General features: G+C 36.6%; 1 long non-coding RNA gene across 1 annotated transcript; it reads left to right on the top strand.

The window, feature by feature from the left end:
• The first annotated feature begins 372 nt into the window (after positions 1–372).
• LOC306804598 lies at positions 373–2,981 on the top strand. The gene is made up of 3 exons (XR_013774943.1): positions 373–447; positions 1,449–1,497; positions 2,837–2,981. It is a non-coding gene; the product is annotated as an uncharacterized lncRNA (long non-coding RNA).
• The last annotated feature ends 9,797 nt before the right edge of the window (positions 2,982–12,778 follow it).

Raw genomic sequence — 12,778 nt, 5'->3', positions numbered from 1 at the left:
GATAATGTTGCTTTTAAACACATAAATCCACTATAGAGTGCATGAAGTATCATAACAGATGCACATCTAAAAGTTATCTTTAAGCCCCTTTCAAGGTGAGCAGCACAGTATTTGCCTTCCTGCCCAAATGTATCTGAGGGGCAGAATCATGCTCATTCTCACCTCTTCTTGTTTGTACTTCTGAGCTCTGCTAGACAGGCTGTATCAATATTCTATAAAGATAAAGGTTAGAAAGAATTTTAGAGAAGTCTTGATCCTATTGAATTCATTAGCAAAACTTTGACTACAGCAGGTCCAGGATTTCACCTGACTGTTCGTGTTTTTCTGAACTAATTTCATTGTAATATTTCCTTCTTTAGGACATGAGGTGGTGAGACCTGGAGAAAAGCTTCTGCACTGCCTTAATGGTGGCAAAGGATGAGATGTCTGGCTCTATCCTCAGCAAAAGTAAGTGAAACACAGACAAAAATCTTCTTCACCTAGCTTTCCACAAGACAAGGGTCTATGATAGTAAAATACATATATTTCATATGTAATCAAGATCCTCCCATTTTCTATTGCTGAGGCAACTCACTGGTATCTTTCAGAAGCTGGCACTTGTCTGTTCTTTCATGAGCTTCTTTCATGAGCTGAGACACAGGAATATATGCTTTGCATTAGGTTGTGCTGGATTGCACAGTTTGACAGTGACAGATGTTGGTTTCTGACTTGTTCTTAGAGCCTGTGTCAGTTCCCAGGTGAAAGCTGCTCATTATCCCAACAAGAAACAAGCAATGGTAAAGTATTAGAATAATAACTGATGGAGTTACTGAATGCATGCATTTCCCAGTGACTTCAACTGGAGATACTAATGCACTTGCACTGTTAAAACATTACAATTAAATATGGCATGTCACGATTTGGTGAGACAAATTAATGCACTCTTTCCAGTGACTTGATCTTCATCTACTTCTCAAGTCCACCAAAGCAATATCTGGCAGGAGTATATAACTCCCAAGTAGTACAGGCTCACCTGCTTAAGCAAATTACATCTGCCAAACTGCTGTTATTTGAAACAAGTTGGAAGGAGATTTGAAGAAGAGAATTAGCAATCTCCAGTGCTATGAATAGTAAAGTTAGAGTAAGATTAAACATGAAAGAAAAATAGGAAAGGAGGAAACGCAGAGATGAGATCTGGTAAAATATATAATTCATTGAGCAACAAAGTTTTTTTTTAATTCTGTGCTGTGATAAAAAGAATGGTTCTGCTTTGACTAAACCTTTTGTTTCTTTTCTCAAGTTACATATCAAAATGCAAATATTTATTTGTTCATCAATCTTGCAACCGTCAATATTTTTCAAAACATTCCCTTTTCAACCTGAAGGTTAATTGTATTAACACTTTGTGATTCTGAATGGAAAACTTTGGCTTAGATAGTCAAACATTGGAAACTGCTTGGTACCTGCAGCTGCTTCCCAATCAAAATCAAAGTTCTGTATTGATCATGACTCATCAAGGTCAGTGGTCATCTACTCTCAATTTTCGCATCTAGTAATCATCAGAGGATTGCAGGAAAGTACAGATTTTGAGAATGTAAATTAGGGCAGTCTGTATTTAGCAGTGAATTAGGAAAAAACTGTCTGTTCTGAGAAAGGTTCTGCCCATGCCTCAGACTTGGGACTGGTGGAAGTCACCTATTCCAGATTACTTTTTTAAGTTTCCTCATGATCAGACCAAAAGGAAGCAATTCAGAAGCCAAAGACTGTAATCACAAATACCAACATAATCAGAGGAGAATTGCTTAAACCAATCCTGCCTCTGTTTTAGATGTGTTCTTAACTGTGGGGAACTCTTAAATTGTCAGGACCAACTGTCTTAAACTGGGAATTTTAAAACATTGAATTCTTAAAAGCACAATGAATATGAAGGGTCATAGTGGTCAAGATAAACAGCTTGATGTTTAGTGCACTCTCTCAGCATGTGCCAATATTGACATTTTATGAAGACTTCACAACAAATAAAACAAATCCATGCTAAAGAATGGATCATCACACTTTCACATGCACAGGCTGGTGACTTAGTGAAGCTTGGAAACACATATTAAAAACCACTCAATTAGCAAAGTGTAACCCCTAAAAGGGGTATGTTTATGGGACAAACTTGGCTTATGTTCAGATATAGGTGTGTATTAAGGCCATAAGTTCACACAGTTTATTTTATGAGGGTATTTTGTGCCTGGATGTTTTTTTGCTTGGGTTTTTGTCAAAAAAATAGTGGCGCCACTGGACAACAACTGGAAAAGCATGACAGTAACAAAGTAATGATGACTTCTTTAAATTGAGACATCAAATGAGGCAGTATTGTTGTATCAAACCACATATTTTTGAAAGATTCGGTTGTGAGTTTATTAATTCCATCTTGTATGAAAGGTTCATGAACCTGGGTAAGATGTAACCTTGTAATGAAATCAGAAACTGGAATCAGTTGTCATGGTTTCCAGTGTTATAGCAACATTTCCATAGAACTGCAGAGATAATACCATTGAATATAGAAATTTAAATTACTTTCTTAAAGAGTGACACTTATAAAAAGGATGCAATAAGTATAACCCAGGGGAAAATTTCTGCTAAAAATTATTTCTGCCATAGGATTCAATGATTCATGTTTTAATGAGAATGTTTATGTATTGTTTAAATTAATAAATTAAAAAAAACCTCTATCGATATTATGTCAGAATTGTAAGAAAATTTTTGTCTTTGTAAACATGGCCATATATCAGTGTTGTTAAAAAACAAACTAATGATGCTGTGTGCACATTTTTGAGCAATGGAGTCCTTCTTTTCCTGCCATTTTCAGATTTCTTTCTTAGAAGGTGGAAGATAAGCAAACTGACAGTCAGATCAGCTTTGCTGAGCCAGACTCTCGGCTTGATCTGGGATTAGTATTTTAAGGAAATCTTTTTGCTTTTATCAGTTTTGAGGTGCCTTCCACTTTTATCTAAATTAGTTAATACCAAGCTAGATAACTAATGCCACCTCAAAATTATATAAAGCACCCTATGCCACCTCAAAATTATATAAAGCACCCTATCAGAGAAACATGGAAAACTGACATCTTCTGAAGTAAATGTTAAGCTCACATGTCCAAATCTACAGATCTTAGGGAAACAAATATAAATATCCGTTAGAACTAAGCAGCTCTTTTGCAATAAAATAAAATAAAACCATTGTGCAATCTTTTGAAGCATTTCAATAACCTTTTCCCTCAAGGTTGTTGAATCACTTCAAAATTCCTCTGTAGATCCTTTCCATTCCACTTTTCTCTGTTTTATAGCTATGGTTAACTCTGAGTTGCTCCTCTAATTTCTGCTATGAATTTTGCTTATTCAGATGATTTCTTGAACTTTTCATAATTAGATTAGAAGGAGGAAAAAGGATCCCTATTTTGATGCACTTCCTATTACCAACATTGCAATTAACAAGAGAGATTTTCTGCCTTTTAAGCTTTCTCATTAGTTGTTGGGGTGGGGGAGCATAGTACAACAAATCCTTCTCCCAGTTATGGCAATAAAACCAGGGTTTTGTTCTTTTTGTGGTTTGTCATCCAGTGTTTCTCCTCCCAAGCCTATATATACTGCCATCATTCCTTCCACAAGGGGTGCTCATACAGGATAAATTAATGGGATGATGTCAATATGGAAGAAATGCAGTAAAATTTAATGGAATTGTTTTGCATCTAACCATGCACTTACCATGCTAGCCAGTTTTGTTTCTCTAAAACAGTTTTGTACACTGATGGTGATAGAAATTTTATACAATAGCAAGTTTTACATTTACCTATTAGGGTTCCACATATTTAGATATGAGAATGTACCAAGGCTTTAGCAAAATTATCTTCTGAAAACAGAAGTCATTAATGTCTTAGTAAAAGGATTTTCTCTGTCTGCACGTGTATTTATGGATATAGATTTACTATGAATAAATTATAAAGTGAAACCCCAGCTGTAAAAAAATGAATTGCATAATTTAGAATATTGAAGGACTAAGAGAATAAGAAACACCCACAAACACAAAGACACCAAATATGTTTTAAGCATCATTTCAGCTGCAGTATATAAATAACAAGAATTACTAAACTTTAACAAAATGCCAGCTGGATATTTGCAGCAAATATAATGCAGAAATATATGTATTTGACTCCTGACTCATGAAAACATGCTTTTAAGTCCATAAGCTTTTTAGTAGGTAGTCATACGTAATCCTAATAATATTTCACCTTTCCTTTCTTCTCTCTTCAGTCCCATCTCATTACTTTCTCATTATGTGTTACTGAACATTTGTTTGTTAAGTCATTGTAAGGAGGTGCCATGTGTCGTCTGACTGTTTTGGGAGGTAAGTTATTAGAAATTGAAAATGGTAAAAAGCTATTAGCTATGACAATTTTTCTAACTGCCCCTTAGAGGACATTAAATGTCTGAATTCTTCAAGCTGAAATAAAATTATTTGAAACCGTGAAAAGCAGGCCTGGATTTATAGAAGCATTCCTACGCAAGGATTGGACCACCTAGATCAGTCTGGTTAGGGCTATTTGAATGCTGAGTTTCCCTTGTGTGTTATGCTAAAGGCTGAATTCTGTGCGAATTTGGAATTGTGGAAATGAAGACCTGTGTTTGAGACACGTTTGTTTGTGTTCCCACATTTATTCAGAATAAAGCATTTGCACTACTGGAGACGAATGGAAGGAGACAGTTTCCTTAGATATCCTATCCTTTATTCATACTTTTTTCTATTTAGTATTGCAGAAAGCTGCTCATGATTGAACATTTAATTTGATTTCCTGACTGATCCCCCAACGTTCACAAAAAATCAAATGCCATTATGATATAGCTTCATATATACTGAAACACTTTTAATCATTTCTTCTTTCTTAGATTAAGAAACTCAAACTCAATGGGACATATTTCTTGACCCCATACAATCTGCTTACCCATTTCTTTAACTGAAATCCCATAATGAGCCTCTCTACTTAATAGCTTCTTTTGAAACCAGCCTGGATCATTGTTTTCTCAAAGAATATCTTGAGTTAATTCCAGTTTATGTAATTCTTTAAAAAATACCAACTCTTACAATGGCTCCTCTGTGACATGAGTCTATTTTTTATCAGATTGGAGACTGTGTACAACATTTCATCCTTACTTTGTAACAAACTCTAAGACACTGCTCGTCTGTAACCTGAGGAAGTAAGGTTGTAGGGGAGGTTAGGCTATGCCAAAATTCCCACTATTCCCTCAGTTGTACTCTATGTATGCTTTCATAGTAGCATAGTGCTTTCATAGGATGACCTCCATCGAAGTGTTTTAGGAAAAGAAAAACAAAAAACACTCCTAATATTATCTGGAAGGTCATATAATTTTTTTGGTATGAATCTGCCTTCTGAATCCAGAGCAGCACACAAACACTACTGTAAAAATGATCAGCTTTTGGGTAAGAACCACTGTAAGATATCATCAGACTCTGCTTTCCCTTCAATTCCAAAATGCTCATGCAATTGCATAGATATAACTGAGAACTGAATTCAGTCCCCAAAACTTCTTAATTCAAACCCCAAGCAAAAAGCAAAAGCTAAGCATAAAACCTAAAAATAGTAACCAGTGATCTTTGGTTCTTTGTAATTTGGCATTGTAGCTTTATACCAAAACTGGAGGTTCCAATTTGTCATATTTCCTATTAAGTAAAATATTTCTCTGGATATTTCAAGAGTGGAAGAAAGGAGTGCCACACTCAGTTGTGAAATTCCAAATATTTCAATTTAAGATAAGGTTGAAAGGAACAACTTTGATGGAGCAATTCTGTGACTGTCTAAACCTTTCAGCACTGAAATATATCTAAAGAATTTTGCATTTGCAAGAGGGAAAAATTGCATAGAATCAGAGAATTCTGGCTACAGGACTCCTGGTAGACAACTCATAAAATTGCATTGGCCATGGCATTTTGCTCAGAAGGAAACGATTGAGTTACTTCAGATGTTTGTTCAAGTCTTTATTAGGCTCTTTATTATGGTTGTTGATTACAATTGATTCCCACAGCAACTTGATTTGGTAGGCTGGATTTCCTCAGAACCAGTAGTCTTTCCCTGGGAAAGTTAATTTAAAATGTATTTTCTAACATGTGTTTCATTTTTGGCAGACTTCCTAATTTTTTTTTAATTTTTTTTTTTTTTAATTTATTCTACGCTTCATGGTCCAGGTAACACTTTTAGAATTTCACTATTGATATTTATTCAGTAACATTTCAGATTGTAGTATTGCTACAGAATCCTTTCTCATACCATTCAGTTGCAATCTCCATTCCTGCATTTCCTCAGCGTCTAAAGTGAAACATTCCTTCAAAGCCATTATCATCTGTCTAGAGACATTGAAAGAAATGCCATTTCAGTGCAAGGAGTTGCAATTAAATGATCATCCTTTGTCTAGAGTTATACAATAGGAGAAGGGGAAAAGTCAGGCAATAAACCACATGTGATGCATTTTCTCACATTTTCATGCGGAAGAGCAGAAAGAGTACAGGGTAGTAGACAGAAACAAGCCAAGCCCTCTTTTTCCATGTAAAATTTTGGCCAACTCATATAATTTTTGTGCCATAGATTTTTCCTCTATGAACTTGGGAGTCACACAAGTTGGCAGACAAGTTAATGGTCATAGATGCTTCCAACAGGCAATTTAAACAGGTGGTTCCAAGAAACAGTTTTGGGTTAGGCTGCACTTTGGAGATACCCCATCCCTCAGAGTTTATGAAGACAGAATGCAAGTTCGAGATTGCCTGATTTAGGTAGGTAATGCTAATTCTTGAGTTTTGATATATTGTCTGTCTATTCTATAAATCCATGATAATATGGTCTTTCTAAAGGGCTTCATCATGAGAAGAATCCTGAAGATTGCAAGCAAGCAAGAGTTTGGGCTTTCACAAGAATGGGAGTTTTGATTTCATTTCCAAAATTGAGAAGTTGGTTTATTTTTATGGACTATTTTTTAAAATTTTTTATGTAAACTAAAGGCTTAATTCAATTTACAGAAGTCAAAGTGTCTCCATTGACTTCAGAAGCAAGTTTAGAATTCATGCTTAAGAGATCGACTGGTAGTTAACAATACTTGTTTTCAGCCTCAAAGTAATCAGCCTCTTAGCACATGCTCTTGTTTCATTTAGGATGGTCTAGAAAGATCCACTTCCTTCCTTCCTGGTAGAACAACATAGTAGCTTCCTCAATGGCCGAGGGTCAAGAAGTTAACAATGTGTAAGTGATGTGGAAACTGTTCCAAATCTTTTCAGTTTAAATGATAAATGATTATAAATAATTTACCTTGAGAGATCCTTGTTCAGTGTAGGCATGTTCTCTCTACAAACTAAAGTAGAGAAAGAACCTTTGATCTTAGAATTAAAAATTAGTCCTAAATTATAGATCCAGGTGAAAACATGGAATACAAGTAGAAGACAAAAGCATGACTGCTGCTCCTTTAATGAACACATCTCCAATCCTCTGGACACGCAGCCGGTTCTTGGACTACATGTGCAGCACATGCAAAAAATGACAGGTGCTGCTTCTTGCTGCAAACCACATACAAATAAGTGTGTCTGTCTGGGAAATGCAGGACAGAAAGGCGGCACTCTTCTAGGCAATGAGATCTCTCTCTGACAGAATAGAAGAGAAAGTTAAAACAATTCCCAAGGGAACAGAGAGGTCAGCAATATAGCAGAGCAATCCTACACTTTAAAGCTCTTTAGCACCTCTGGGCAAGTAAGCTGTATGAGCCATTCAGTGTTACATTAGGTAAAGATCAAGATGACTTATGTTTCATGACATGTTAAGGACTCAGGAAAAAAAAATCATGTCTATTCATGTCTAGTATTCTCCCTGCTGTGCACTTTTCCTTCTGTTGCATAATGAGACAAAGACAGAGTCCTTGAAGGTTTTCATTGTTAATGCATGACATTCTAAATCAACTGTATCTTGTGCCATATCTGTCTGGAACCTGTACAAGTCCACAAAGAGTTATAAAATGCTTTGAAAAATGAGAGACAGATGACTGATTGACTGGTGGCTGTTTTGACAGTTCCTATTAGACTATATAAACACAGATCATGATTTTCCCTGTCAGATTGGTACTACCCTGTGCAAAGGGAAAGCGAATGATCAAGAAAACACTAGCATTGAATTCGAAAAGAATCTGAATATTAGGTGCACCATCAGGCAGCTTTAGCAAGAATGTAACAACTTAAAACACTCTCAGTAATTTTTATTCACTTGCTGGGGACTTGGACGTATCACACAGCAGATGATTTTCCCCTTCTGATCTGAGGAGGTCTGAAAACTCAGAAAAACCCTGGTGAAATGAGAATTCTTCAGACAAAGATGAGTCTTTAAAACCTTTATCCACAGCATGTGAAACAAAGCCAACAGCAGAGGAAAAACTGCTGAAGATGTCAACTGCTGAAAGTAAACAACTGAGATGGGGCAGATGATTTGTGCTGCCTTATAAATACCTTTGATGGTTGCCATCAGATATATGGACTGGTGATATTATTAAGTATGAGAATTCCAGTTTCAGAGGAACATACTCTGTTACAAAAATAACTGATTTCTTTCACAAAGGAATCATTATCAGAAAAAAAACCCTGTGTTTTCTTCAGGCAGTGTGACAGTTTGGTGTTTTGTATAGGAAGGACAGAACTGCACAGGGGTGTGCTGGGCAGATGCTTCACTCCATCACTGTGTGATTCCTGCCTGAACATGTTTCACCAAACTGCAAAGCCAAATTAAAAAACATTCAGGGTCTGGAAAGATCTTTTGCACTGTTTTCATTACGCATCACTAGCATTTCCCTCTATATAAGGAATATCATAGATGGTACTCATTATTAATAATAGCAGTAATACTACTAATGAAAGACATCCATCATCATAAAACTTAATAAATTAATATGGTTCTATAAACTTAGTAGCTTATTGTATGTACTTTGGTTCTGGAAAGCACTTTCACCTTATCACACTCTTTTCACTGTATGTCAAGTCATCAAAATGAGATCAAAGACAAATCTTTGAATGCTGTTCTGTATGTTTTAATTGAAAGTCCTTTGGGGGCTCACTGTTTAATCATGCACTCAATACTGAGTTTTTGGTTATGTCTCTGCATAGAATTTTACTGCCCAAATTTGACATACCTATGGATCAGATTAATCATTCTCAAACAGACCAGTCTCTTGGCTGGCTACAGAGGGAGCCCAAGGTGATGAGACTGGATATAACTATATACCAGCAATGTGAGGTAAATTTATTGCCTATTTGGTAAAATTAAAAGATAGAATAAGCACTATATGCAAATGGAAAATGATGATTCACTGACTAATGTTGCTTCATATAAACTTGGTAGCTTAATTGACTTCACCTTTAGAATGCCTTTCATAAAGAATGGAAGACAGCACACCCATTGGTAGCATAGATTAGGATACTTTCCAAATGGCTTCAGAGTGAAAGACAGTGAGGTGCTGCACATCTTGGTCAAGAGAAGGTCTCATGATGCAGACACTGGACCTTCAGCTTGTTTACTGTGAACTCTGGGTATTTGCTGGGGCAAGGGGAAAACTGGTGAAAGGATTTGTTCCAAGTTAAAAAGAAGCCCATATACATGAATATGGCAATTATATGTGTTAAATCTAATTTTCATTCCTGCATAATTATGGTGTATATAGACAGAGAAAGGATTCACTGCGAGTTTTGAGAACAACTATATCACGAGCAATGAGAAAATATTGACAGGCAAAAATGTCAGTGCTTTTTTTAAGGCAGAAGTACAATCTTATGGGATGATGGAAATCTAGCAGATGCACTATGTTAGTGACTAGAACATCTGATACTGTGGCATGAGCTCCTACTTGAAAGATTAATTCCAAATTGACTTTGATGGTAACATTTGTGAAGACTCTGTTAAAAGTCCAAATAGTAGAAAAAGAAAGTAAATGAAAATGGCAATATATCAAAGTTCAAATTAGTGTCTATAGAAATAGTGAAGTTGTTAATACAAATAATGAGCTGATCTGGGAAGAAACAAAGTCTTAAAAAGTACAGTGGTAATCTCCTCAAGAATAATCATCTGGAAAACACAAAGAAACTTTGCAGGATCATGTTGTAAAGAAATTTGGCTTTATTTTAATGCAGTCCAGGCATAAAAGTTCAGGTCCAAGCATGATTCGTATGTAGCAGTAGTAAATATGTCTGAAAATTTGTTTTCCACAATGATGCTACATATTTTCTTCTTACATAAAAGGAATCACAGAGAAGCATTATGCAGAAAAACATTTGCTCAGAGGGAGTGTGACTCTCAAGACTTGTACTTGTTCCCAGGCCTTTTCTTCTTCCCTGATATAGGTAGACACCATATCCCTATGTAAGATGCAGAAACTGAAGTAATCTGTAAAATAGCATGTTACTAAAGGTTCATTCAGGTGTAACCCAGAACAGACCTGCAGTTTCTCCTTCCACGCTAAGGCTTTCTTACCATGTGGTCAATATTACCAATTTTTACTCTTCTATAAAAGCAGATTTTTTTTTTTTTTTTTTTTTTTTTTTGCTCTACAGCATTCAGTCTTTCTCAGCAGCTGGCAAAGTTCTACAAACATACTTCTTTGTCATAGAAGTTCCAGTTTGCCTCAGCTGTTCAAGCTGTTGACATTTAGAACAGTCATGTTCAGTAGGCTTTATCTGAGGATTTCAGACCAACTAAACAGTGAACTGAACATGGCATTTTGTGTATTTGTATCTGTGTGTTGTGGTTTAACCCCACTTGGCAACTGAGCCCCACACAGCCACTTGCTCGCTGCCTCCTGTGGGATGGGGGAGAGAATTAGAAGAGTAAAATGGAGAAAACTCCTGGGTTGAGATGGAGGCAGTTTAATAGGTGAAGCAAAAGCTGCATGAGCAAGCAAAGCAAAGCAAGGAATTAATTCACCACTTCCCATGGGCAGGCGGGGCTTCAGCCATCACCAGGACAGGAGGGCTCTGTTACACAACTGTGACTTGGGAAGAAAGGCACCATCACACTGAATGTGTCTCCTTCCTTCTCCTCCTCCAACTTTATATGCTGAGCATGACACTACATGGAATACTGCTGTGGTCAGTTGGTGTTAGCTTCTACCAACTTTTTGTGCCCCCCAAGCTTCTTTGCTGGTGAGAATGTGAGGAGTAGAAAAGGCCTTGACACTGTGCATGCACCTTTGTATTATCGACACATGTTCCAGCCCAAATCCTAAACACAGTCCCATATTGTAAAGAAAATTAACTCTATCTAGTCAAAACCACCATGCTGTGTTAAATGAAGAATGGAGAAATCCAGCAATTTGAGCAAAGCTACATAATCTATGTGGGAACCAGGAATACGATTCATTGTTCTTGACTATGAGATCATTGAGATCATTGCTATGTTCCCTAAGAAACACCCTGTCCCTTGATCTGCTGCTCAGAAAGACTGATTTAACTGTACTTGGGTTTATTCTCCTTCATTTTACCTTTTGTTGTATTTCTTTGCTTCTTTATTCTCTTATAACTCTGATTCAGCGTGTGACTTGAGAAATCCTGGGAGAGAGAGGTACACACTTGTCTCTGATGGTATATGACATTGCAGCCTTCCAAACTTCAGGCTGTTATAGAAAACATATATTTCTGCAAATGTGAACAAAGAGTTTTATGGCTATCATTTTGGTTTCTGACTTGTTCACTGCCATCATCTTTGTTGACTGTGGATATGTGCATTTCTGTCACTAGGAGTTATTTTCTCCAGATGGATGCAGATAAACTTCTTTAAAATAACTTCTGTAACTGTTGACAGGTGTATGCTGCTGCAAACCACCCTTGCCTAACAAAAGTCCTGACAGCTAAGAGCCCAAGTGAGAAATGCTTTGCATCCATGGATTTCCACTAGTGGGTGTTTAATCATCCTTCTTTTTCTCTTGGCTTTATGTTTTATGGTGATAAAAGCAGCAAAGCATAGAAACAAAGATATTTCAGCTTTCAGTCAGACTAAAGAGCTTCACAGCTCCTTTCTTTATGGAAAGGGCAACCTCTGCATTTACTTTAAACAAGTCTCAGCTGCTGATTCTATTTTCTTGGTTTTGTCTAAGTGAAGAATTCTAGTCAAGACTTCAGTGCCTGATTCTGATTAATACTCTTGTATACTGGTATCTAATTTAAAGTTGAATGGTGTGAAAAGACTTTAATATAACTATGAGCCAAGTCCAGTGGAATCATGTCAGTGTATTGATGCTTGTGAGACGAAACTCAGACCCTTAGGTCTTTCAACTATAACTGAAAAGTGAAGGGAGTGTCAAGATATGATTCATTGGAGAGCACATTGTAAAAACTTCAGTGCATCAGGGCAGAGATTCAACTTTGCAAATACTTTATAAGCTCACGGATGCCTACCCTTTTTAGCAGATAAGGGCTATTCTGAGAAGTTTGTATTCAACCTAATTTATACATTTGAGGATGAGGGCATGGGATTGAAGAATCCTGTATTTCTGAACATCCACAGGAACACTTGTTTTTTGCTGGTAGACCCTAGAAGTGTCTTTAATACTCATTAGAATATTGCATGCCTTGGTCTCCTCAGTGGTGTTTAGAGAGTCTGACAACTAGCTGCCATTATACAGAAAGATACCAGAAACGCTGGCAGAGACAGGCAAATCTGCCTTCTAATAACCATTGAATACAGCTGTTGTCTATTTAGTTTTGTTTTGTTTTGTTTTGTTTTGTT

The sequence above is a fragment of the Erithacus rubecula genome (assembly GCF_903797595.1).
Source record: "Erithacus rubecula genome assembly, chromosome: 8".
Taxonomy (NCBI): domain Eukaryota; kingdom Metazoa; phylum Chordata; class Aves; order Passeriformes; family Muscicapidae; genus Erithacus; species Erithacus rubecula.
Note: the sequence above shows the minus strand (reverse complement) of the source record. Positions and strands in the feature narration are given on the sequence as shown.